General features: G+C 51.0%; 1 protein-coding gene and 2 long non-coding RNA genes across 8 annotated transcripts in view; all 3 read right to left on the reverse strand.

Annotated features, from left to right (window-relative positions):
- LOC108175891 (serine/threonine-protein kinase MARK2) overlaps positions 1-25,574 on the reverse strand; it is a 657,969-nt gene that overhangs the window by 596,122 nt on the left and 36,273 nt on the right. The gene's annotated exons all lie outside the window — the stretch shown is intronic.
- On the reverse strand, positions 5,041-8,510 carry LOC138847212 (uncharacterized). Its single transcript, XR_011384908.1, has 2 exons — positions 5,868-8,510; positions 5,041-5,326 (listed from the first exon to the last, which is right to left on the reverse strand). It is a non-coding gene; the product is annotated as an uncharacterized lncRNA (long non-coding RNA).
- LOC127484640 (uncharacterized) lies at positions 15,943-21,257 on the reverse strand. Its single transcript, XR_011384906.1, has 2 exons — positions 17,914-21,257; positions 15,943-17,627 (listed from the first exon to the last, which is right to left on the reverse strand). It is a non-coding gene; the product is annotated as an uncharacterized lncRNA (long non-coding RNA).

Below are 25,574 nucleotides of genomic sequence, written 5' to 3' on the forward strand. Positions count from 1 at the left end.
TGAGGGTGGGGAGCAGGACACGCAGCAGTGTAGACTGGGCAGGGTGCAGTTGGTGAAGCTGAGCTCTGCTTTTCGGGAAGCCATGGGAGGCCATGGGAGGCCAACTCTCCCACTGACAGAGACTGGAGAGAGCTGCATCATGGCAAAAATTAGAAAAAGTACAATTTCTTTACTCTGTATGATTTGGTTTAAATATTGTCTGATGGCCCGTCTTCTAGTTGCTTAGTGAAACTGTACATGCGCACTCTCCTCACGGAGTTATTTTTAGGTATTTTTCAGTTCTAGAATGAGTGTGCACTTGACTTTTTATAGCAAAGGTCTTCAAAAGGCTCATAGAAAGTACATATTATGGAAAAACTACACATGGATTAAAATTTTTTTTCACCAAAATAAAATTTTCTTTTAATTCCATTTTCCTTGAGTTAAAAAAATACCCTCCTTATATTCTGTTTCAGATGTCTTGCGAAATTCTCTTTTTCACCTCTTTTTTTGAATATATTAATCGTGGTTTCTTAAATGTCCTTGTCCGTAAACTGTAATATCTGCACCATCTCTGGGTCTATTTCTTTTCTCTTTTTAACTTGAGAGAGATATATATATATATAAAAAGACACACACAAGGGGGGGGAGGGAGGGAGAGAGGGGGGAGGGAGAGAGAGAGAGAGAGAGAGAGAGAGAGAAGAATCTCATCCACTGGTTCACTTCTCGAATGCCTGCTGCAGCCAGGGCTGTGCTGACGGAAGCTGGGGTGCAGCACCTCAGCTCAGACTTCCCACGTGGGTGGCAGGCATCAGGTTACCTGCGCCACACTGCTGCCTCCCAGGTGCACAGGAGCAGGAAGCTGGAGCCCAGGGGCCAAGCTGGGGCTCGAACTCAGGAACCCCGGCCTGAGACGCAGGCATCTTAAGCGCTGGGCCAAGCCGCGGCTCCTGGTGCGGGGTCTTGGTCCCTGTTGACTTCTTACTCAGTTCACACCCCAAGGGTGCTAAGGTCGCAATGCTGTGTCTTCCCAGAATTCAGACGTTCAAACCTAACCCCTAGAGTGACACTACTGAGAGGCGGGGACTTTGGGAAGTGAGGGGGTCTCGAGGGAGCCCTCAGCTCCAGTGGAGAGGACGGTGGCCGGCGTCAGCCGTGAGCGGCCGGCCCTCTCTGAGAGTGCTTCCGCGGGAGCCTTGGGCGCAGCCTTCCCAGCCTCCAGGCTGTGATGAGTTTCTGACATTTACAAGGGACCTGCTCCACGCGGCCCAGACGCACACAGGGGAGTGAGATGCTCCCCCAAAGCCCTGTCTTCCTTGGAGCTTTTCTCATTCCTTCCAAGAACAAAGTGCCCTCCCTTTATGACAATTTTTGTTTAAGATTTTTTTTTTTAATTTATTTATTTGAGAGTTAGAGTTACAGACGGAGGGAAAGACAGAAAGAAAAATCTTTCATCTGCTGGTTCACTCCCCAAATGGCTGCAATGGCTGGAGCTGTGCTGATCTGAAGCCAGGAGCCAGGAGCTTCCTCCAGGTCTCCCACGTGGGTGTAGGGGCCCAAGGACTTGGGCTCTCTTCCACTGCTTTCCCAGGCCACAGCAGAGAGCTGGATCAGAGGGGAGCAGCCGGGACTCGAACTGGCAGCCAGATGGGATGCCGACGCCACAGACGGAGGATTAACCTACAGCACCACAGCACTGGCCCCTTTTATGACTCTGCATCTCTTTGTAACAGCAGCACGTTGTGTGACAATTAGTTAACTGAATGGAAGTCACACCTGCTAGGGCCAGCCTATGAGGACAGGCACCGTATCAGATTCATTGTATTTCCCCTTGCACCCGGTGTAACATCCCACACAGCCCCAGCATGGCATCCCACACAGCACCAGGAACAACCCGGCACAGCACCAGGAACAGCCCGGCACAGCACCAGGAACAGCATCTGGCACAGATCCGACAAAGCCCAGTGTAGCATCTGGCACAGCACCAGCACAGCCTGGCACAGCATCTGGTACCAGCCCAGCACAGCCCAGCACAGCCCAGCACAGCATCTGACACCGCCCAGCACAGTATCCGACAGCCCCGACGCAGCCCAGAACAGCATCGGGCACAGCATTGGCACAGCCATGGGACCCACCTGAGGTTGGCCTCAGGAAGGGACTTGGGAAGGCCCGAGTATCACCACGAGAGACTTGCTGGCGTCTGTAAAGAATTCCATTTCTTTACCAGGGTTCACTTTTATTAATTTAGGAAGGGCTGCTTAAAAAGTTAACTCTTATTCAACAACATTTTATGTCGATGTTTTTAAGAAATGTTACCTTTCTGGATGACAATGTTCTACACATATGTAGGTATGTAACTACTGTACACATACACACAGATACACAAGGGTACTTAGAAAAGTTTATGAAAAATGGAATTGAAAGAAATTTTGGTGCCATTTTGAAATCAACACTTTTTAAAATAATATGCAATTCCATGAACTGCATGTGTGTGTACACGTGTGTATGCGTGTTGTGTACACATGTATGTATTTTTGAAATAGAACACCTTGGACATGGTGTCACCTCCCAGAGTCTCAGGGCCGTGGCTCAGGACGGGAATTCTTCTTCTCCAGAGGGCCGGAAGCTCAAGCTCCCCTGCATCCGCCTTAGGCAGCTCTTGTGAAGTTCAAGTTCAGGTTTCCTGTCTTCTCCCTTTCCTTACTTATCTGACACTCATCACATCTGCAGGTGTTAGCTCCAAGAGCCAGTCAGCTCTTGGGGGTCTCGTGTGGGCCAGGCTCTCAGCCTTGGGGCATAGACTTCAGGACAGCCGAACAGCGCGACGGCTCCGCCTGTCACTCCAACAGCTGGACCTCTCCCAGGTGCTGCGGGTGGCCGGGGGCTGTGGTGGGGAGCGGCAGAGAAAATTCTGGTTCTGGAGGAGGCTGGAGTTTGTGAAGAGAGAAGGAGCATGGGGGAGGGACAGGCAGGGTTGAAACCCCCTTGCAGGGGGCCAGCACCCTAGTTCATGTCCATATGGGTGTGGGTTCGAGTCCTGGCTGCTCCTCTTCTGATCCAGCTCCCTGCTGATGGCCTGGGAAAGCGGTAGAAGATGGCCCAAGTCCTTGGGCCCCTGCACCCACGTGGGAGACCTGGATGGAGATCCTGGCTCCTGGCTTCAGACTGGCCCAGCCCTGGCCGTTGCCACCGTTTGGGGAGTGAGCCAGCAGATGAAGACCCCTCTCTCTGTCTGTAACTCTGCCTCTCAAATAAATAAAAATCATACAAGAGAGACCCTTGTAGGAGGAAGATAGGGTGTGCACACGTTACTTCTGAGCGGGCTCACACTCAGCGAGGCCTGAATCTTGCACACAGCCCAGCACAGGAGTCCGGCACTGCCGTGTGCACCCAGGGACAGGCTTAGGAATTTAAACAGAGCCCTGTGGGGCAACGACACAAAAGGACTTTGGTTTGTTTTTGTAAAGCAACATGATTTTTATGGTGCTTGTTACTAATTACTAGGGAAATGCGCTAGCTTTGGAATGACGGTGGTAGTTCTGGACAACGTTAAATATGTACGGATGTCGACTGTTTCCAAATTGCATTCTGCGTGTTTTGGGAAAGACCCGTGCTGCAGACAGAACTCTATCAGTATCTGACACACACAAGGTCGGGAAAGTAAGGGAGGAACACACAGGATTTTGTTCTCCCTCGTATACAAAGCTAAGACGGGGTTAGTACAGAAGCCGAAACAGGAGTGCTTGCTCCATCACATATGAAATACATCGCAGAGTTCTAATAAAAACAAAAGACGGCGTTTTAGTGACAAAAGAACGGTGAAACTGATGAAACAGAAGAGAACGGCCAGAAAGACAGAAACCAGGAATAGAACTTGCTAAGACCAGTGTGGTGCCGCAGGTCCCTGAGCACCGGCTTGGCTAGTGTGATACGTGGTGTTGTGCAAAGTGACCACTAGGTGGCGCGCGATACAACTCGGAGCTTACCCAATACCATATAACGACAGACTCAAGACGGATGCAAGAACTGGACATGAAAGGTTAAACTACACAGTTAATAGGAAAAACATGTAGATAATGTTGCTTTGACTAACAGTATGAAACTTAAGGGAAAACTATATTTGTTTAAGTAAAAGTTAAACATTTCTATTTAATAGGATAAGCCAGGCTATGCTGATAAAAGGAGAGATGTCTGCAATGTTTAAAACCAAAAGGGGATGGATGTTCAGAACAAGGTTGTCAAATGTCAGGAGGCACGGTGATCCCTTGGGAATGTTGCTAATAGGCAGACTTCGCTTCAGGAAGTCCCCAGTAAAGTGCTGGATTCGGCAGTTCTAGTGAGCTCCCGGCTGGATAGCACAGGCCTACTGCATGTGGGTAACACAACTCCCCAAGCTGTTAAGAAAATGACAGAAACCTCAATAGGGAAACAAAGTTTACGAGCACATGAGTTATGGAGAGAAAACTCAAAAGACCGTCAGACATACGGAAGGATGTTCAAACTCACTGATTATCAGATAAATTCAAATTAAGACATAATTCCCCATGCGGCAGAGTGCCAAAAATCAGGAAAGCTTATGCTGGGTGTTTGGCTGAGCCACCCACATTAGAGCACCTGGGTTCAACGTCGGGTGTGGCTCCCACTCTTGCTTCCTGCTGATACAGACCCTGGGAGGCAGCGGTGCTGGCTCAGGTGGTCAGGTTCTGGCCTTCCTTGCGTGAGACCCGGATTGAGGACCCAGCTCTCAGCCCCGGCCTAGGGGCAGCTATTGTGTGCATTGAGGAGTACCCTAGTGGGTGGGAGCTCTGTCTCTCAAATAAATAAAAAGTTAAAAAAAGAAACTTAGAAAGGTTGACAATGTCAGTTATTCACACTGACATTGGGACTACAGAAAACTTCATAAAATGCTCTTGGCAGTACAGACTGGCAAAGCCATTTTGCTGACAAATCTGTTATTATTTGGTAAAATTAAATATATTCTCACCATGTGTATAGCCCTTCTAATCCTGGCTAGGAATTTACAAAAAAGTTCTCACCTGGGTTCACAAGGAGACATGCTGATTTGTGAGATGTTTATTAGAATATAATTTATGGTGCAAGGAGCTGGTGCCTCTCCATAGGTCCATACCCCCGGAAGTGGAAAGACCCACTTTATAAAGTCCATACTGCTTATCAGTCAGAAGAAGCCAGTCCCACCTAATCAACCTTAGACTCAATACAATGTTCATCAAAACCCCTGTTGCCTTTTTGGAAGAAATTGTCAAGCCGACCCTAAAATTCACCAGGTAATGCCAAGGATTCCAGCAGCCAGTTGTGTAGGGCAGGATGGAGGGAAGAGCTTAGCAATCTGCGGAGACAGAGATGAGGAACAGAACAAGGAGGCATCGCAAGAAACAGAATATACCCCTATTGGAAAGAAGAAGAAAAACTATTTCTCTTTGCAGCTGACATGATCTTGAATATAGAAGGCCCCAAAGAACTGACTAAAAAACTATTGGAATTAACACATGAGTTCTGTTTCTAAACACTTGCAGGGACCACTCCCAGATAAATTAAGAACACAATTCAATTTATAATAGTATCCAGAAGAATAAGATATATAAGAAACAATTTCACTTAGTGCAAAACCTATACTCTAAAAACAATAAACACGTGGGAAGAATTAAAAGAACTCTAACCATTAAGCCTTTGTTCCATTTGGAGGGAGGTAGGGGGCTTAGTGGTTGATACAAATCAGGGAAATGTAAATCAAAACCACAAAAGTGGCCAGACAATAACAAGTGTGGAGAAACTGGAGTCTAACACATGGCAGACGGGAATGCTCAGAGGCATGGCCATTTGGGAAGATTGTTTGGCAATTTTTTCTTAAAAAGTGAATGTAAACTTACCACGTGGTCCATCAATTCCACTCCTAGTAGTTACTCAAAAGAAACCAAGACGTGTGAGGCAGATTCGTAGCTGCAGGTAGCAAATCAGTGTTTACCTGGGCTGGAGGTGGGAGCAGGTATGATTACAAGCGAAACCCGGGAGGTTTGTGCTGGAATAAATATGTTAAAGTCAGATTTTCTGTGATGGTTTCACAGATGCACCCATTTCCCTAAAGGAAGTGACCTGCATACTCAGAATGGATGACTTTTGCTTTATATAAATCCTATGTCAATACAGTTGTAAAAGAAACAGTAGCAGCAAAGGAGAGAGGTGTGATGGCACAGATGAGTCAGGAACTGAAATGTGTTAGGGTCATTGAATCTCAGTGGTATGATGTTATTCCTTCTACGTTTGTATGTATTTGATACTTTTTAGAATGCAAAGTTAAAAAATAAACCAGTGTATTCTAAGAAAACTAAAAGAGCATCTTTTCTTATGTATTGATTTCTTTGAGAGGTAGAGAGAGAGGGAGGCTCCTGTTCGCTGATTCAGCAATGGCTGGGGCTGGGCCACTCTGAAGCCAGGAGTCCAGAACTCAACCCAGGTCTCCCAGGTGGGTGACTGGGAGCCAACTACTTGCTCCATCAGCTGCCACCTCCCAGGGTCTGCATTAGCAGGGAGCTGGCATCAGGAGCCTGAGCTGGAAAGCAACCTGGCTACTGCAGGGTTGTAACAGGTATCCTAACTGCCAGGCCCAACGCCTGCCCCAGCTAGGAGGGTCCTGTAGCTACAAAATTCATGTGACAGAAAGTCAGTTTAACGGTAAAAACATTCAGATAGGAATCGCACATTGGGACTAATTGCAAATTTTTTTTTTTTTTTTGACAGGCAGAGTGGACAGTGAGAGAGAGAGACAGAGAGAAAGGTCTTCCTTTGCTGTTGGTTTACCCTCCAATGGCCGCTGCAGCCAGCGCACCACGCTGATCCGATGGCAGGAGCCAGGTGCTTCTCCTGGTCTCCCATGGGGTGCAGGGCCCAAGCACTTGGGCCATCCTCCACTGCACTCCCGGGCCACAGCAGAGAGCTGGCCTGGAAGAGGGGCAACCGGGACAGAATCCGGCGCCCTGACCGGGACTAGAACCCGGTGTGCCGGCGCTGCAAGGTGGAGGATTAGCTTAGTAAGCCGCAGCGCCGGCATAATTGCAAATTGAAGCTAAGCATTTGAGGTGTCTCAGTCAACTACAATGAAAAAAGAGAAATTTAAAAATTCAGCATCCCATGCCCACAGGCAGGTCTGCATTTAGTCCCCAGACACGTAACTTGGAGAGACAAACAAGAGTGTCCACTGGCTGACCCCAGCCACTCTGTGGGTTGCCTGGCAACAGGCCACCGGGGACCAGTGGCTCTTCTTCCTTGAGAGACCAAGGACCTCACGCAGTCTTGACAGCCCACAAGCTGTCCTGGTGCGGTCAGCGCTGGCTTGCCGGTCCCCTGGACAGGCAGAGCTTCGCTTCGCTCCATCTTCTTGTGCTTGGGCAGCTGCAGAGCAGCACAGGGCCAGGGGATGCAGTGGGCTCCGACTCCTGGTCTCTCCTCTGGCGTAGGAGCTGGTAGGCGAGCCCGTCTCTGCTCTTCCTTCCAGAGAGTCTATGTTGTAGCTCTCCCATGCAGCATGTGGGTGCCCCTTCCGGTGATGCCAGACCAAAGCACACAGGGTCAAAGGGCTCCGTTAGGTCATCCTGGGTGTGGCAGCCACAGTTCCTGGGGGCAGGCGTCCACCTGGCTGAGGGACTGTGAGTGACTGCATGCCACGGCGGGGTGGCCCTAACCTGAAAGAGGTGTTCTAAGGCTCACGGCTGCTCAGCCCATACTCTCCTTCATTTTCTGGAAGATTCTTTTGAGCTCTAAGAAGGAAGGAGGACGCCAGAGAGTCCGAGTCTTCCTAACCACTGAGGTCAGAGATTCACTGATCGGCCATGTGCCTGCTGGGGCCATGTAGCAGAGAATCGGCCACGGCACAGGAGTGGACTGAGCTCTGGATGCCATTCCCCGTGGCCGGAAGCTTGGAGGAGTCCAGAGGAGCGTGTGTGAACCCAGAGCCGGTGATGACGGGGGTATCCGCGAGACCCCAGAGCACTGTGCCTGCCCACCCACACGGGGGAGCCTTCTTTGCACCCCTGTGATCTGGGGTTCCCCGGCCACTTCACTGTTGTCCCATAACAAGCCTGAGCCTCTTGGGGGGCCCCCAGCACCATGTCCTTGACTCAGAGTGCGCCATGTGAGTGAACCCTGACAGAGACACTGCCACCTGCCTTCCCGGTGCCCAGGAGGGGTGGGGGTGGGGAAGCATCCTGAGAGGTGGTTAACCGTCTTAGCTGATCGGTACCTCAGGTCAGAGCAGAAGGTCACAGCCAGATAAGGGTCCATGTGTGTGGCAGTGACAGAGGGGGACAGGTCAGTGAGGAGGCAGAGAGGCTGGCCACCCAAAGCTCCTCTGTGACGAGGAATGAGACAGACTTAGAGGAGGTCTAGGCTGCTGTGGGCTCTGGGACCCCCCTGCCTGCCTGGGCTTGGGCCCACATCAGTCCCAGCGCCGACCCTGGAGCCAACGACAGCGACATAGAAGACAGAGGTCCTGCCGTGGTTGTGCGGGGTGGGGAGGGGGCTGAGGAGACATCCTGTGCCAGGCATGTGCTCAGCAGGGGGTTCTGGGGCACAGTTGTCCGGGGGATTCTGGTTTCTTAAGCCCTCCTTGTTCCAGGCTGCTGTCACAGCTGGAGTGATCTTCAGGGTGGACACTGGTTTACAAGGAGGACAGTGTGATGCCCACATAGTCTCTGTTGGGCTGGGAAGGCACTGCAGTTGGAGCTAAGCCCGAGGGAGACCCTCCAGCTGTGAGGCCCAGTTCTGGGGCCTTGTGCAGGGTGAAACAGGATTAATCCTCACCATCATCGCAGGAGGTAGATGAACTTCACTTCCAGATGAGGAACTAAGGGGCAGAGGTGTGACGAGTCCAGGCAGTGCAGGTGATGAGCGGAAGGATGTAGGTGTTCAGAAGGAGTCTCTGGTCCCACAGATGGACAGATGTGGGAAAGACACATGGACTCCATATTGCATAATGGTGCTGCCTCTCTATCTCACCTCTGCTGGTCGTCAGGAGAGCTGGGCAGTGAGTGGGGTAAGGTTCATGAAAGTACATTATGCAGTCAGATGACCTGAGTTCAAACCCTGGCCCTGCCACTTCCAGGTTGGCCCACGGCAAGTTACCCAGGTGTTCCGCAGCTCCCTCGTCCCGCTGGGCGGCTGGACTGATAATGACCTCTCGGACTGTCACGAGTCTGGAACGAGATGCACTCACCCTAGGACTGGGCGTGGGATGCCCTCGGCAGATGGCGGCCGTGGGCACTGCACGTGTGCTGGTGCCGTGCGGGCACTGTGTGGCTGTAGTAAGCCATCTGTATGCAGGCAGCAGGAGGAGGGAAGACGGGAGACAAAGCCTGCCCTCCCTTTCTGCGGGAAGCATTCCGCCACAACTTGCCTGCTTGCGTGTCGGAGGCCAGAATCCCGCCACGTGGCCCTCCAGCCACAGAGGAGGCTGGGAAATACGTGCTGGGCCTGGTTCTGATGCCAAGAAGCACATGGCGGGTGATGGAAATGACAGCCAGCAGTCTCTGCCTCGCTCTCCAGAGACACAGACGTTTGTAGAAGAGTGACACCTGGAGACCTGCGGTGCGTCTGACTTGGCCGGCTTCGTGTCGGCTTCTGCGATCGAGAGCCATTCTCCTCGCCTCCCTTTCCGATAGAACAATCACTACCACCACCGCCCCTTTTTGTTGGAACTGCGATTTTGAGAAAAGCCGTTATCTTCACTGATCTTTTATCAAGCAGAGCCATGTGACCCATTCTTGGTCTACGAAGCACCAAGCGGTGTCGGGTATTTCTGGGACTCCTTGCCTTCCCGGGTAGAGGCCCTCCCAGTCATTTCCTCTTCACTGTCCTGCCTCAAGCGTGAAGGAATAGGCTAAAGCCGAGGCACTAGCAGGGCACCAAAAGGGAAAAGCCCTGGAGGAGTCCTGGTCCTAAGAACCCAGAGCCTCTCGGTTGACGTTGGCCATCACCCACTTGGGCTTACTGTGGGACTCGACCTCCAAACCCAGGTTTTAAGCCTCCACGATCGCTTTCCCATCCAGGCAGAGGCTGCTGTCTGCACACGGCTGGGAACTTATCTCCCAGTGGAAGAGCGACAGGTGGTGTTGGGTCCCTAGGGCTCTGCGCTTGTGAATGGATTAATGCCGTTATTACAGGCTCACCAGCATGCAAGTAGCTCTGTGTTTTTTTTTGTTTTTGTTTGTTTGTTTGTTTGTTTGTTTTTTTGACAGGCAGAGTGGACAGTGAGAGAGAGAGTGAGAGGTCTTCCTTTGCTGTTGGTTTACCCTCCAATGGCTGCTGCAGCCGGCGCACTGCGCTGGTCCAAAGCCAGGAGCCAGTGCTTCTCCTGGTCTCCCATGCGGGTGCAGGGCCCAAGCACTTGGGCCATCCTCCACTGCACTCCCGGGCCACAGCAGAGAGCTGGCTTGGAAGAGGGGCAACCGGGACTAGAACCCAGTGTGCTGGCGCTGCAAGGCGGAGGATTAGCCTAGTGAGCCATGGCGCCGGCCAGTAGCTCTGTTCTAAAAGTGAGTCTGGCGCCGTCTTGTGCACTCACAGGCTCCATCCTTCCTCTCCCCATCTCTTCATGCTTTCCTGCCAGGCCACCTTCAGCCACAGGATGACACAGCAGGAAGGCCCTCAACCCAGCCAAATACATTTCTGTTCCTTATAAATTCGCCAGCCCATGGCATCCTCCTACATCAGCACAAAATGCCCTAAGACAGCAGATCTAAACACTCTTGCTGATAGACGTTGTCTTGGAAATAATCAGTCACTGTCGGTTCTATCCATGGCATCGGAAGCCTGGGCCAGTGGACACTGGATGCAAATCCATCCACCTGCTCCTGCCCTGACATTGAAGGGAAGGAAAAAGCTCTAGCTGCAAAAATTGGCAAGATACAGAAGGAACGATGAGAGTGGAATGTGGTTATTTTCATAGAAGGAGTGGCTTGATTCCTAGAAGACTTCAGTTGTAACAGAGCAAGAGACAGAGTACACAGAATAAATGTGAAAAACCCCAGTACCCTGGACAAACGATAATTCACACAATGTTCTATGTAGGAAGATTCAAGTAGTAAAGATGCCACAATGCTGGTTAAAATAGAAATGCGAGCATTAACAGGATATTCTTGGGAACTGGGCCAGCCAGTGACAAAGTTCATCTGGAAAAACGAATGGACACTGTTGGCCCTGATACCTGCCTCCCGGTTCTGCAATGGAAGGGAAGCAGTGCGAAAAATCCTCTCGAGGGGCTCAGCCTGCAGGAGACTCACATTATCTGTGCTTCACTTGATTGACAGGCACCTGGCCAGCACGAGAGCCGGGAGCTGCAAACGCCGGTCTTCCAGCAGCGACACTGCAGGGTGGAGGGGAGGGGATACATGGCCTTGCTAATTTCTCACAACGGCTGATAGGAGGCTGATTAGCATCATATTTGAAGTTTTATTTTAAATTTTTATTTGTAAGTCAGAGAGGCAGACAGAGATCTCACATTTGCTGGTTCATTCTCCAAATGCCTGTAACACCTGAGGCTGAAGTCAGGCGCCAGGAACCCACTCTGGGTCTCCCGCATGGGCAGCAGGGACCCAACCGCTGGAGCCATCACCTGCTGCCTTCCAAGGTGTCTACTGACAGGGAGCCAGCGTTTGCAGCAGAGCCAGAGTTCAAAGCCAGACCTGATATGGGATGTGGGTGTCCCAAGAAGCACCTTAACCTCTATGACAAATGTCCCTCCCACCCCCCCCATACCCATTTTAGAGGCCTCCCTGAGCGAGCTTTGGGGAGGGCCACTTGCTGTCCCAGTCACAATCATTTACGGTCAGAACAAGACTGGGCTCACAGCCATCGATCCTGGGAGAGCTGTTTCCTCCACAGGCTAGGGACGGAAGGAAACTCGGAGATTACCTGGTTGTGGCGGGACTGTGAAATCCAAGCAGGCGTCTTCTGGGACCTTGCTGAGCGGCCTCACTCCAGGCCGGTGGTGGGTGGCCGAGCGAGGGACTGAGGGACTCCCTTAACAGTTGAGCACCGTGAGCCCCCAGGCCCACATTCTCTCCCACTCACAGCAGAGCTGGGGTGAGACCCGGGGAAGCTTTAGTCCTCATCCTTTCTACACCACCACACTGTGATTCCCAGGGCTGTCCTCTGGGCGAATGCACCCCACATCTCAACCCCCACTTGGCAGGGGGTGACACCCTTCAAGGGCAGGGATAACTCACGGAAGAGGCCGGCTTCTCACCTGAGCTCCTCCCCTTCACTATAGGAAGCTCACTGCTCCTGCCTTGCTGCGCCTGCTCTGAAAGAAAACCAGTTCTGGGCCAGCGCCGCGGCTCACTAGGCTAATCCTCCTCCTAGTGGCGCCGGCACACCGGGTTCTAGTCCCGGTCGGGGCGCCGGATTCTGTCCCGGTTGCTCCTCTTCCAGGCCAGCTCTCTGCTGTGGCCAGGGAGTGCAGTGGAGGATGGCCCAAGTGCTTGGGCCCTGCACCCTCATGGAGACCAAGAGAAGCACCTGGCTCCTGGCTTTGGATCAGCACAGTGCGCTGGCTGCAGAGGCCATTGGGGGGTGAACCAACGGAAAAGGAAGACCTTTCTCTCTGTCTCTCTCTCTCACTGTCCACTCTGCCTGTCAAAAAAAAAAAAAAAAAAAAGAAAAAAGAAAACCAGTTCTGTCTGGCTTTCCTCCCTCCCAGAATTCAGCTCGCGAATTGCCCTTTCCCCCAAACCGTCTCACACCTGGAACCGGTTTCTCTCTCAGCAGCTTCCTTCCAAATCTCGCCTCTCTCAGCTTCTCTTCCCCTGCCCTTCTAAGCCTTCTGGTAAATTCCTAATAAGCTTTTTCACTTTACCACCCCTGGCAGACATGGGGCAGAATCTCACATTGGTGCAACTGTGTCCCCAGATGTCTGCTTTGGGTCCCATCTCCTGTGTCTGTCCACAACGGTCACCCTGGCCTTACACTGCTTAGTCACCTGTAGTAATTTCCTTATCTATTAATTTGCAGCTACAGGAGGGACACACACACCCTCCCTTGCCTGTGACTACAGTCATAACAGCCCCGGAACCACAGAGGCACTCACCACAGCAGGTCTTGTGCCTGCTGGGAACGGCTCTCAGGGTGACAGGTGCAGGCGACGTCAACCACTGAGATGCAGAAAACAGCCCAGACGGAAGCCCCCAGCAGCTGGAGGCACTGGAGCCAGCTGCCGAAGCTCTCGTTTAGGAGAACTGGAAAGGCAGGGGTCATCGGCAGGGACCCCGCCCCATGTAAGCAGTCCTCCGGAGACGGGTAATCCTGGTCGGCAGAGGCCAGCATCCCTTCCGCGTCATTTGGACGGAAAGAACGTCGTAACATACAAAAGAATAAATTAGGTCCCTCCAATGCGCGTTTATTTGACACTGAGAATAATAATATCCATTAGAAGTAAAATTATGGGATGTCTGGGGCCTCCGGTGCTGGATATTTGGTTATAGCCTTGTCAGGGTTTCTCTGAATTCACCTTTGTGTGTTTAAATCTCATTTTAGAGAAATACAATATAAGCCCCCATATTACCATGCAATTAAGCCATAAGAGATTCTTGATAAATGAACAGCAAACATTATAACTATGAGGGCACTGCAAAAAAAAAAAGTAATTTTATTTTGGCAAGCACAATATTGAAACTTATGAACAGCTTTTGCATAATAGGCATTTTTTTCATGAACTTTTGGAAGACCCCCTGGTATGCAGGGATTTCAAACTTTTTTTCTGCAAGAAAATAAACTTATCCAATACTTGTGTTACTCTCCAGAACTCACAGCAAGGCTGATAGAGCGAGTCCCATTACAGACGGCTGCTCGCTCTCTGCCCGCCGAGGTCCAGAGGGCTGCAAAGCGGCCTCGGCGCCAGGTCGGACATTGGTGAATTTCTTCCCGTTCAGGTCCCACATTTCCTGACTGCAGCTCATCCCGGGAAGGGGAGGAGGCTCCGAAGTTCCCTGGGAGTGGCAGTTGGAGCGCGACCCTTCTCCCAGATCTGCGGTCCCCAGGAGGTTGGCTCGGCAGTGGCTACAGAAAGATGGGGCGAGGCGGCCGTGCGGATAGCCTGCGCTGCAGCTGGAGGCCCGGGACCAGGGAGGAGGGGTGGAGGGAAAGGCGCGTGAGGACCCAACCCGCGGCCCGAAGCAGCGGCGCCTCCAGCGCATGACGGAGAGGCCCCCAACGCGGGGCGGGCTTTGAGGGCAGCAGCCAGGACCCCAGAGAACACAGCGAGGACACAGGCAGAGGGCAGGGAGTGCACCTCGGCGGCCTGCGGGCGGCAGAGGCATCCAGGGCTCGAAGAGCGGCTGCAGAGGCTGCGGTGGCTGCGGTGACCGGGCGCTGCCGGTGTGCGCTGCCTCTCCAGAGCTCCCTCTGCCGGCCTGACTGGTCTGTCTCCCCGCCAGGAGCGTCCCATGCCCGGCTCCAACATCGGCCCCAGTCAGGCAGGGTTCTCAGCGCCCACACCCAACTTAGGCCTGGGGGGAGCCTGATGCCGTGTCCACCAGCAGTCCTGCCCCGAGCTTGACCAAGACAGCGCTGGCTGAGTAGCGGGGAAGGCGAGAGCCGGGTCTTGGCGTATGACCCTGTTCTCGGCTAGATTTGGGAGATAGACACCCCCCCCCACCCACCCACCCCACCCCCCGCGCACGCCGTTCGCGTGGGGAATTTAGGGGAGAGGTGGCACGTGCCTTCTCCTCCGCCTGGTGCTCTGTGTAACATCTGCCCTCTGCACGAAAAAAATGACCTCATCCTGCTTAAATCCTGGAGAAAGTCAGCCGGATGTCCTTGCAAGTGGAGGCAAAGTCACGGCTGGCAGGAGTGAGCTGATTTCCCGTGGTAAACTCCTGGAGCTGCGAACGCTGGGTCAGGAGTTCTGCACGGGGGAGCAGCGGCATCCTCAGCCTCACCTTTGTGATGTGGAAAGCCAAAAGACCCCTCCTTAGGATGTTAACCCCTGCCCCCAGCTGACCAGGGGTGCATGAAATGCACACACACACTTAGTGCCAGGTGCACCTGCTCCCTTCCCCAACCTGCCCTGACTTAATGAGTGTCTTCGATTTCCTCCAAAGCAAGCCCTATTGGAGGGGGTGTTTAAGCTGGTGGCTAGGATGCCTGCGCTCCACACCGGAGAACTCGAGTTCAGATCCTGGCTCTGTCTCTGGCTCCTGACTTCGGCTTCCTCCTGAAGCAGGCTCAGGGAGGCAATGGTGATGGCTCCAGCAGCTGGGTTCCTTCCATCCATGCAAGCGAATCATGTTCCCAGCTCTTAGATCCAGCCTGGCCCAGCCCCATCATTGCAGGCACTTCGGGAGTGAGCCAGTGGATGTGAGTTGGCAGTCTCTCTCCCTCTCAAATAAACACAAAAGTCAAGCCCTATAAAACTTGTCTTCCCTGAATGTTCCAGGGGCCTGGTTGGGGGGCACAGGACAAACTTGCTCTCAGTTTGGCCAACCCAAATACAATTCGTTCTGCTTAAAACTCACATCACTGTCTGTCTCTAGTGGCAAGCACGTGGGTTTCACAGATGTGTGGACAGAGGCAGGCGAGGCTGAGAAGGTGGCAGGGCAGGGAGGGCTTTAGCCTGAGTCTGTCTTAGCCCACAGAGGGGAGGGCAGGTAACTGACTGCACCTGCCTGGCGAGTCGCCAAAGGCCCAGAGTGAGCTTTCTGTGTGGGAGGCGCAGAGTGGGGACCAAAGACCAAAGTGCTTTGGGATTTATAGCTTCCCACTCACTTCCAGCATCAGGAATTCCATCCATTTATTTGCTCATTGTGGTCAGGTGGGTTATTTTTATCATTCATGCATTTCCATACACAAGCACCCTTGTAAGTATTCCTAGATTTCTGTCTTGTAATTGATGTGGGCCTGAGCATATTATTTTCCATTCACACAGAGATAAGAATTCTAAATGGAGACACAGCAGCATGCGCAAATAGCCATGGGATTTATTGAAGATGAGAGAGAAAATGTCCACTTTATGCACGTGTGTGCGCTGCCTCACACAGAGAAGTACCCACAATGAGTGGGTCAGAGGGAAAGAGAAAACCAAGCCTGCAAGGCACCCCCAGCCATGGTCTGTGGCAGAAAGAGGCTCTCCCCAGTTCTCAGCCTCTTTCATGAGTAGGGGGTGGGGCTTCAGCAGGTGTGACGCCACCTGGGAATTTTATGGCCCCTCCCTGTGATGGTTTTTATAATTTAAAAAACATTATGTACTTGGGCCGACTCCGTGGCTCACTTGGTTAATCCTCCACCATATGGGTGCCGGGTTCTAGACCCGGTTGCTCCTCTTCCAGTCCAGCTCTCTGCTGTGGCCCAGAAGGGCAGTGGAGGATGGCCCAAGTGCTTGGGCCCTGCACCTGCATGGGAGACCAGGAGGAAGCACCTGGCTCCTGGCTTCGGATCGGCGCAGCACCGGCTGTTGCAGCCATTTTGGGGGTGAACCAACGGAAGGAAGACCTTTCTGTCTCTCTGTCTATAACTCTACCTGTCAAATTAAAAAAAAAATGTACTTATTTGAAAGTCAGAGTTGAGAGAAAGAAGGACACACACACACACACACACACACAGAGACAGAGACAGAGAGAGAGAGAGAGATCTTCCATATGCTGGTTCACTCCCTAAATGGCTGCACTGGCTGGGGTTGGGCCATGCTGAAGCCAGGAGCCAGGAGCTTCTTCTGGGTCTCCCACATGGGTGCAGGAGTCCAAGCACCTGGGCCACTTCTTAGTTGCTTCTGTTGCTTTCCCAGGTGTGATAGCAGGGAGCTGGATTGGAAGTGGAGCACCCATATGGGATGCTGGCACTGCAGACAGGCGGCTTAACCCGCGGAGCCACAGGACTGGCCCCTCCATGCGGAGTTCAATATCCATATGATGATGCGTCTCCTCTTCTTGCTTCCAGGTGAGACACAGGGGCATCCTGGGGAGGCGGTGTCTTTGAATGGCTGGTACAGAGATAACATGCAGGACTGCATGGGTTTGGCTTATCCAGGCTTAACTAGCTGCCTGCCTACTCACACCATATCCCGCGGACCTCCGAACCTTCTCTGTACGTCGGGATCAGGCCCGAGTTGCTGTTCCCTTTGCTGTTGTGGATACACTGATCAGACTCGCTTTCATCTGCAAAGGTAAGCCCTGGGACCAACACCTTCCGGCACACAGCTGGAAGCGAAGGAAAACACAGGAGGGCTCTCCGGCCTTTCCCCAGCTGTGGAGTTACTTGGGACCAGATGCGAGGCGCTGCCCAGCACCTTGCAGGTGAGTGCACGCTTGACTTCTTGGTGGATCTCGAGGTCAGAAGAGCTCAGGGGAAGATCCAGCTTCCCTTTACTCCAAGTCCCTTAACTTGGCACTGCTCTTCTGGGTTCTGAGCCCTTTGAGGGAAGCTCGGTCAGGGGCCACAGAAACGTAAGTGATGCGGGGACAACAGTGGAGTGGCTCCCGAGGCTGCTGAAGTCTGCTTTCTCCCAGCTCCTTTTATGTGTGGGCTTCTCTAGGGGAAGGATGGGTGGTAAGCAGATTTATGGACCACCCCTTGGGTAGATAATCAACCTTGACATTTCTGGAAGAATCCATTAGCGTAGCAGTAGGCACTGCAGACATCCCTGCCTCCTGTGAAGAGAATATAATACAAGGTTATTTTCTACACATCCCCAAAGGAGGGTGTATATCACTTTAAATGTGTATTCCCTCGCAGTAAAGAAGAGAGGCGACTGAGAATGCGTAGGGATGTCTGGATGGTCACTGGAGTGGCTGGAGCCACAGAAATGAATCCAAGGCTTTGGTCCATCCTTAACCCTGTCAGCCTCAGTGTCTGCCCACAGATTATCCTCTGAATGTGACTTGCAAACGCCAGGCATTGGTCATGAGAAGTACAGATGGTTCTGTGCATACTTACCGCCCCAGTGGGAAGCAGCGCCACTTGCCTGCTGATAGCTCATTCTAAGCAGGGACAAATAGCTTCCTTTCCGGTTGTGCTGAGAGCCGAAGTTTTTCATATTATAAAAAGATGCTGTTTGAATTATTGTTTGCTTGTGCTCTGATGTGAGAAGAGAGAGATACACGTGTGGATGGCAAAGCCCCTTTCCAGCTGAGATGAGAGGGAAGAAGGGGCCGCAAGCTGGCAGGGCCTCTGTGGTTCCCGTCTGCACGCAGATCCTGGGGTAGCGGAAAGACACCTTCTTCCATGATAAGGGCGAGATGCAGATTCAGAAAGCAAGTGCAAAAGCCTCCAAGGTCACGGGCTTTCTCTGAGAGAAGAGAGCTAATGAAGGAGGCCAGGCAGGAATGAGTCTGTCTATAGCAGTTTTCCATTGGCCTTTGTTATGCGCAAGACAATTAGGTGACCATCAAAGCTGAGCTCTTCAGGGACAGCAAAGCCCAGCCCCCGCAGGAAGGTCACAGATCAGCTCTGGTCACCTGTGAACAAAGACCTGTCCTCCAGATGTCATTTGCCAGTCTGCTCTCTGCGCTTTGAGGATTCCATGATCCTGAGTGGGAAGTTGAAGGGTTCTCAGCGGAGGTGAGGTGGGTTCTCTCCAGAAAGTCAGGCAGAGCCTGAGCAGGCACACAGATGTGTATTCTGTGTGTGTTTGGAGGTGAGGCACCCCAAGACACAGACTCACGTTAGCCAGCCCTAAGAGGCAGAAGGAAAAAGACCAAGTAGCAATCCACTAATTTGCAGCAAGAGACTTAGCAGTTGGCGCACTGTATCAGCAAGCCTGCCCCGGGGGCTCTGGAAGAATGGGAAACTCCAGTGCCTAAGAAGCCAGGGAGGCAAAGAAATGAGTGGGCCCGATATAAGACGAAAGGGAGTCGTGGAGACCATGCTGAACAGGGACCGGTGCCCCTTCTGAAATATGCAGCCTTTATCATCTCTGCCTTTGTCGCTTTTCAGGGTTTGGGTGTCCAGAGTTTCTGACTTCAGAGGTCGGAGATGCAGATTTTATTTTTTAAAAATAAATATTGATTGTATTTATTTGAAAGAGTGACAGAGACAGAGAAAGGAGTAGAAGGAGACAGATCTTCCATCCACTGGTCCACTCCCCAGATGCCCACAATAGCTGGAGGTGGGCCTGGCAAAAGCCGAGAATTAGGCACTCCATGTGGGTGGCAGGAATCCAAGTACTTGGGCCATCATCTGCTACCTCCCAGGCACATTAGCAGGAAGCTGGGTTGGACATGGAGGCAGGACTTGATCCCAGAAACTGTGATGGGAATGTGTGTGTCCCAAGTAGTGGCTTAACCCACTATACCAAAATCATGGCCCAGAGATTCAGAGTTATAGAAGAAACTGCCCAATGCATAAATAGGATACTGTGCCACATACAATATTTAGTTCCACGGACTGAGATATATGATGGTGGTTTCACAAGATTATATCCATTGTTTAGCAGTGTGGTAACTGCCTTAGTTTGTATAGATATAGTCTGTGCTGTTTGCACAAGGATGAAGTCAGCTAACAATGTGTTTCTCAGGCTGTACCCCTGTCATTAAGCAATGCATGGCTATGCGCACTGAGCAACCAATTTTTAGGTTAAAAACATCATTTTGCAAGCCAAACAGTCTGTATACTTCTCATTTGCAGATGTTAATTAAATTATACCCAGAAGTCTGTTTTCTTTCCTTTTCCCTTTTTTTTTTTTTTTTTTTAAAGATTTATTTATCTGAAAGGCAGAGTTACAGAGAAAGAAAGGGAGATTCAGAGAGAGAGGTCTTCCATCTGCTGATTCACTCCCCAAATGGCTGCAACAGCCAGGGCTGGGCCCAGTGGAAGCCAGGAGCCTGGAGCTCCATCTGGATCTCTCACATGGGTGGCAGGGGCCCAAGCACTTGGGCCATCATCCAGGCTCATTAGCTGGGAGCTGGATCAGAAGTGGAACAGCTGGGACGTGAACTAGTGCTCATATGGATGCTGGTGGCGCAGGCGGTGGCTTAACCTGCTGTGCCACATGGCAGCCCCCAGAAGTCTGCTTTGAGAGCCAATTTCAAGGCAAAGGGAGTTAGCTGGTTAACCTCAACAGTTAGCATCATCCAACTGAGAAATCTGCAGGTGCATCCGACAGGAAGGGTTGAAGCTTTGAAGCCTCTGCTTCAGCAGTGACATTTGCTTCCCACCTCCTAGCTTTCATCAAGGTCACAGTTCCCTCCACAAGCACACCTACTTCACATTGTGGTGTTTGCCAATTAAAGCACCCGCATTCCGAGGGTCCTTGGGTCCTGCTTTCTCACCGCAAGGTTCAGATTTTACAGCCTCCCTGCTCTTCCCTAAGATTCAAGGGCATGCAGATAGACAATCGATCTTTGTTTATTTCTTCCTTTTTTTCTTCATTCCTTCCTCTTTCCCTCTGCTTCTTTTCCTCCATAAAAGATTTATTTATTCATTTATTTATTTGAGATGCTGACTTACAGAGAGACAGAGAGAGTGAGAGTGAGCAAGTGAGAGAGAAACAGAGATGTATTCCATCCCTTGGTTCACATCCCAAATGGTTGCAACTGTCAGGGTTGATCCAGGAGGAAGCTGGGAGCCTGGAACTCCATCTGGGTCTCCACGTGGGTGCAGGGACCCAAGCACTCAGGCCGTCTTCCACTGCCTTCCCAGGGACAATTCTAGGGAGCTGGATCGGAAGTGGAGCAGCCAGAACTTGAACTGCTGTCCATATGGGAGCCTAGCACTGAGGTTGGCAGCTTAACCTGCTATGCCACAGTGCCGACCCCTGGACAATGTTCATTATTAAGACGAGATTTTTCTTGTTTAATTTTCCAAAGTAACAACAAGGATATTGATAAAATTCATTCATTCAACAAGTACTTATTGAGCTGCTGCGATGACCCAGCAACAAGCTGGTTAGAGAACAACCAGAGCTCAGGGAATTCCCATCTGAGTCAGCCCCTCCTCCACCAAGTGCTTTCAACGTGCCAGCATCTCTGCAAAACATTTGTGTCTTTAGCTCAGTTCTTCTCCAGGCCAGCTCCACCACATCCACATTGTAATGATCTTTGCTTTATGATTAAGAAAACCATAGCTAGTCCAGGTCAAATGACTCCGCCTCTGCTCCCTAGGGAGACACCGTGGGGCCCTCAGTTGCTAACCTGGTACTGATGACCCAGCTTCTTCCAATTCAACACTGGCTGAGGAATGGACTTGGTGATGATAACAGTTTTGCCTTTTGTTAAAAACTTGTTTATTTTCATTTTATTTGAAAGGTTGAAAGGGAGGGGGACAGAGAGAGAGAGAGAGAGAGAGAAATACCTTACATCTGCTGGTTCACTCCCCAAATGCATGCAACAGCCAGGGCTGTGCCAGACCTCAGGACGGAGCCTGACCTCCACTGGGATCTCCCACAAGGGCGGCAGTGACGTAGGTGCTTGGGCTAGTACCTGCTGCTTCCCAGGGTGGCACGAGCAGGAAGCTGCAGCAAGAACGGAGTAGCGCAGACTTGAACCAGGCACCCTGATACGGGACGTGAGCGCCCCTAGCAGCGTGCTAACCGCTGCATGGAATGCCTGCCCCGATGACTGCTATTATTCTGATGGGAATTCCACACATGTATTGAAGTCCTGTCAAAGTTAAGAACTGCTAATAATAATTATTGAGATGCCATTTGTTACTTTCTGTCAGGCTTCGTGCTAAGTACTTTATATGAAATGAAATCTCGAAGCTTGTAAGTCAGCACTATTACACCTTTAGAAAAGAAGCTGGATCCCAGAGAAATCATCATCTTGTCCAATGTGACACAGGGGTCACTGCACATCCCTAGAACGGGGCTGGGGAAACTTTTTTCTCCAAGGGCCATTTGGATATTTATAGCATCATTTGTGGGCCACACGTAATTATCGGCTTGAAAATTAGACTGCAATAGATACACTGAATTTCGAGTCTTGCCTGTGGTTGCCTTGGTAGGGCCAGACCCAATGATTTTGCTAGCTTTATGTGGCCTGAGGGCCGGACAGTCCCCACCGCGGGCATGGGGATGCTGACCTGTGGACAGTGGAGTTAGGCAGGTGCACAGTCTAATCAGCTGGCCACAGAGGTCATTCATGGTGGCACTGAGAACCAACGCAGAGCAGAAATCAGTAAGACTGGGACACAGGTGAAGGGGCCGGTGGCAGGAACACTGTCAAGGTCAGGTTTGAAAGGGGATTTGCCTGTGAAACAATCTTGGCCACACGGCAATCTTGCCCACAGTCAACCCTGAGCATTGGAAGAGGTGGCTCAGCTAAGTAATTGGCCCCGAAAGCGAGTGCCTGGTTGCTTGTCTGTAAGGTCGTGAGAATCTTGCCTCACTGTCTGATCCACTCAGTGTCTTTGATCTGACTTGAGAATGGAGCTAACTCTTGTGAGCAGGTATTGTGACACCGTATGGATAATGTGGAGTAAACAACTGGCTTCCAGAGCCAAGTCTAGGTCCCAGGGCTTCAGGAAAGTCAGACTGTTCTGTAGATGGTGAGAATTTTCCTGTTGATGCTTGCCCTATTGTCTTAGGTAGGACTGGGGAAGGAAGTGTTTTCTTAAGGCTTAAAAATAAACAGGTACATAGGATGCGATCAAAAACCATAAAGCAAGCGAGTCCCGGGAGAAATGCCAGCCAGGCTTCTGACGGAGGTGCCAGCAGCCAGGGCAGCAGCACAGCCACACAGATGGCCCACGAGAGAGTCGCTCTGCTGTTTTAGGATTTCAGACCTGGAGGGGGCTTCAGGGACCAGCCCACCCAGCCCTTCTTACGAGGAAAATTCTTGAGGACCAGCAAGATAGAGCGACTTTCTCAAGCTCACACAGCTAACAAGGGAAGAGGACTGGGATAATAGTTTCCTGAAATCCTTATTCTATGCCAGAGTAAGGTTTCTGTCATCCTTGATAAGTGCTTGTAGTCGCTGGGCTACTAACGTGAATATTTATTAATGTTGAATTTTTAAAAAGAATTTTAATTTTTATACTTCATATCATATTTTTATTTATCAAACGGTCCTATTTAGCCCAGTTTATAAAATTTTAAAAATTTAAACATTATTTATAAAGGTAATGAATCCCTTTTCATTTTGAAAGCTTTCTAAATGTATAAACAAATAAGGAACCTCTCCCAAGTATTTAAACATCACTAAACAAATCTCACAGGATTACCAGCGTGTTAGTTTTTTTTTTTTTTTTTTTAAACAAGATTTAGTTATTTATTCAAAAAGCAGAGAGAGACAGGGGCTGAGCCAGAGACCCTCTGTACACTGGTCACTCCCCAGACAGCTGCAAACGCCACGGCTGGGCCGAGCCAGAGCCCAGGGCTGGGAGCTGCGCTCGGGGCCCGCAGGTGGCAGGAACCCGACTCCTGGAGCGTCCTCCTCCGCCCTCCAGGCACGTTAACAGGAGCCGGGCCGAGCGGAGCGGCCGGGACTTAAACGATCCGGGTGGACGCTGGCGTGGACGCTGGCGGTGCCACACTCGGCCCCTGTGAGTCGTAGGTGCTTCAGCACAGCTGGGACACTTAACATCCATGGACCTAACAGGCACAATCTAATTTAACGTAATCTCACTTTTTCAGCAAGAAGCGCCAGGCTAACGGGTTATTCTTTAACATACTAAATTCTCTAGACTATCTTAGACACATTAAGTCCCAAGTACATAGACTGTCCCAATGTTTACAAAACCCGATTCTTAACGGAAAAAGTATTAATTCCACAGACCTGGTGAGCGCCACCGTCTCCTCGCCAGTGTAGACCGTCCTCGCCGTTAACGGAAACCCGCCGTCCCCGACCTCCTGGGGCCGCCGTCATGGCGGCTGCTGCGGCTGCGGACGGAAGCCCAGGAGGGACCTGACTGTTACCCAGGGAGCCGCCCCAGGGTGCTCGCCACATCGCCACATCTTGAACCATGTTCCCAGTGGGGCCGCGGAAATGGCGCATTCATTCTTTTTTTGGCATGGCGTCTCCTCTCCCACTCTGCTGGAGGTGCTCTGAGCTCCCGTGGATTCTGCTGATCTCTCTCTCGTCTTCTGGAGCCCCCGGGTCCTGTGGCCCAGCCCTCAACTCCTACAGACGCTTCAGTGACATCCACTTGCCCTCTGTGTGGCCGTAACAGGGCTGTGTTGGGCTCTGTGACTACTGCATCTAGTGGTATCCCAGATGCCCTTCATCACAGGATGACAGGACGGCCAGCTGCTGGGAGTGGCTGCTGACTGTAAAACATACCCTCCCCCTTACAGGAAAAAGACCTCAGAAACACCCGTTGTCCTATAAGCCTCTCAGGCATGGCCAGCTGCCCCAGGTAAGTAGTGGCCAAGTCTCACAAGGCCAGTCTTACTATGATCTTGAGAATGACCTTTTAGGGAGGCCAGAAGTCAGACACATGGAACAGGAAGTCCGAGTGGCTTCTGAGCAGGAGTCACTTCTTGTAGTCCATGGACTAAGAAGCTGTGGACAGAGGAAGCAAGCAATGGCTTCAAATAGGAGTTCTAAATCAAGTCTCACCTCGAGGGGCAGCTGTTATATTGCATCTGAGTTGCTTCTTTTTGAACATGCTCCTGGGTCAGGGCTGTTGGGGACGGGAGATTGAACGGGGCCTGGTAGAGTCCTGCACACTACTGGGTTAATCCGAATTTGTTTTATACATATATAACCTGTGTGTATTTGTAAATATGTATGTATTTCTATATTTCATAGGAAAAGGGAACTAAACAGATGACCCTCTTCCTACTTTATTTATACAAATATTTAGCGAAGCGTGACAACATTTGAGTGTACAGGAGGCGTGGCGTGTGCTCCTCTGGGAAAGTTCAGCCCATCAGTAGGGGCCCACAGTGTTCAAACCAATTCAACTTTTCAGAATAGGATGGAAGATAGAATAACACAAACACCTGGATTTTTTGCAAACAGAACTATGTGGCTGCACAAGTCAGTGTTCCCACATGGTGACAGTGCTAGTGCTGGGTGGCAGCCGTCCCCACTAGAGGGGGCTTGTAGTCTCCTTCATTCACTGTCTCCCTTATTCCCTCTTTTGTATGTCACACTGAGTGTCAGCTGCTGTTGCTATCATACTCACCCTGTTGGTTTTCTTAAAGCAGTAGTTCAAGGAAGTAGCATGATTCTATTAAAAACAGAAAGACCAAAGGGATTGCAAGTTTTGAGAAATAAGACAGACAACAGTTCTGTGAGAACAGAGACCATTTCTAAGTATATATCTATATCTATATCTATTTTTTAACATGTGGGGTTTTCTTAGATTCTGCCAGCTTTGTACATGGACTTGGCTTTGGAGTTCCTGTTGGTGGGTGAATGTGCAACCCCTGAGCAAACTTTACTTGGCATTAGGTCCGTAATTCCCTTTGGCTTCTTAACAGAAGTCATGACCAACTTGCTGTAATCTCCTGCACAGCCTGGAAAATGGGGGAACTTGACAAACTTTAGCAGACCCCTCCTTTTAGTTTCTATTTTTATTTTTTTAAACAATGTTCACAGGGAGAGAGAGAGAGAGAGAGAGCTTCCATCCACTTGTCTAGTAGTCCCCAAATCCCTGCAACAGCCAGGAGTGAGCCAGGACAAAGCCAGGAGCTTGGAACTCAATCCAGGTCT

Source organism: Oryctolagus cuniculus, chromosome 20, assembly GCF_964237555.1.
Source record: "Oryctolagus cuniculus chromosome 20, mOryCun1.1, whole genome shotgun sequence".
NCBI classification, from domain to species: Eukaryota; Metazoa; Chordata; class Mammalia; order Lagomorpha; family Leporidae; genus Oryctolagus; species Oryctolagus cuniculus.